Source organism: Seriola lalandi, unplaced genomic scaffold (assembly GCF_002814215.2).
Source record: "Seriola lalandi dorsalis isolate HSWRI2012SDOR001 ecotype SW California unplaced genomic scaffold, Sedor1 jcf7180002002650, whole genome shotgun sequence".
In the NCBI taxonomy this organism is placed as follows: Eukaryota; Metazoa; Chordata; class Actinopteri; order Carangiformes; family Carangidae; genus Seriola; species Seriola lalandi.
Window position 1 is genome coordinate 1 of NW_019473306.1, and position 1,647 is coordinate 1,647.

Here is a 1,647-nt window from a genome sequence, read left to right on the forward strand (position 1 = left end):
ATGTTTATGAATGAGTCTTTATACATGTTTATTGTTTACTGATGTTTAGAGTTTTTTAAATTTTTCTTTGAAGACAGAAACAAACCTGTTGATTGTGAAAGTCTTTATTAAAAAAGAGCAGTTATGATACAGTTAATTTTTAATGTTAGTTGTAGAAGAGCGCCCTCTACCTGCAGACAGGTGACAATACATGAGACCGTTCTAATGATGTGAACCTCAGTCTGTGTCATCAGGTCAGTGACGTCTGAAGAAGAAAACAAACAGCTGCTGATAGAAAAAAATACAAACTCAGTGAATCTGAAGTTCAGATTTGGTCGATCTCTGGTTTGTTTCTCAGTTTTAGCTGCTAGAATTTTTACTTTCATCTTCCTGACTTCATGTCACTGGAAAACATCTGAGGAATCATCTGAGGAATCATCAGAGGAAACATCGTAGGAATCATCTGAGGAAACATCAGAGGAAACATCGTAGGAATCATCTGAGGAAACATCAGAGGAAACATCATAGGAGACGAGAAAAAAGAAAACTACACAGACACTGAAATTCACTTTGGCTTCTCAACTAAACAGGAATATTGCACAAAATTATTTACAAGGAAACAAGTTGCATTTAATCTTTTTCTTCAGCTACAGCCTCAGTTTAACTAAATCTGTTCTAAGAAGAACGTACAGTGGAGAGGGGAAACCTCTGGTGAAGGAGCTGTGATCCAACAAACACGTTCTCCATGTCAGACCAACTTCAGGCAGGAGAACGAGTGTCACAGAAACGACTGATTGTCAAAGGCACTGAAGGTTTAAACAGAAAAATCAACGTTCAGCTCAGAAACAATATTTGGACAAACAGCTGTTCTGACATCACATCGTCATCACAACACAGTTTGTAACAGAGCAGGTCGATGTTAGAGTGACATCACCGTTAATACACCTTGTTAACGTCATGACATCATCAATAAAGTGATTTTAAAAACAGTTCATAACAAAGTCAACGAGACACACGATAAAAACATTGTTCACATGTTTACAGAGAAGACGACCTCAGGTCTGGACCTCGGGTCAGACCCTCAGGTCTGGTTCAACATAACAATGAAGACCTGGACATTAGACCTTAGAGACCTGTCACTAAATAAAGCAGGTATACCAGGGTCCAAGAACCAAACAACCCGAGACCCAAGTTCACTGATCCAAACCCGGTTCTCTCAGACGTAGAAAACAAAGTATTCTCATGTTTAATGTAAAGTTAGTTGGAAAGTTGTGGAGAACGTTTCAGATCCAAGTAGCACACCAGACCGGGTGTCAGGACAAGACTTCATCACAGGTTTGGTACAAAAGTAATCTAATGTTCAGAAGTGTGACAGCACCACCTGCTGGTGTTCACTGTGATAATACTGGACAGTGTCATCCTGACGCCACACTGACCCAATCTGGACTCTGTATTTGGTGACCTGGACCACACTGAGGGTCTCTGTGCTGCATTTAGAGTCATTTAGAAAATCAGATCAACTCGTGGCATTAAACAATACAAACGTTGAAGAAACTGATGTTGACAGAAATAAGAGACACCAGCTGATGGTCAGATCTGAGCATTTATGACCTTCTGTAGAAACAGGTTCAGTTAGTGTGTTAATATTCATGAGGACACGGTAAACTG

The 1,647-nt window shown here is 39.8% G+C and overlaps 1 long non-coding RNA gene across 1 annotated transcript; it reads right to left on the reverse strand.

Annotated features, from left to right (window-relative positions):
* Positions 1-88: 88 nt before the first annotated feature.
* On the reverse strand, positions 89-1,641 carry LOC111666100 (uncharacterized). Its single transcript, XR_002761562.1, has 2 exons — positions 670-1,641; positions 89-478 (listed from the first exon to the last, which is right to left on the reverse strand). It is a non-coding gene; the product is annotated as an uncharacterized LOC111666100 (long non-coding RNA).
* Positions 1,642-1,647: the final 6 nt, after the last annotated feature.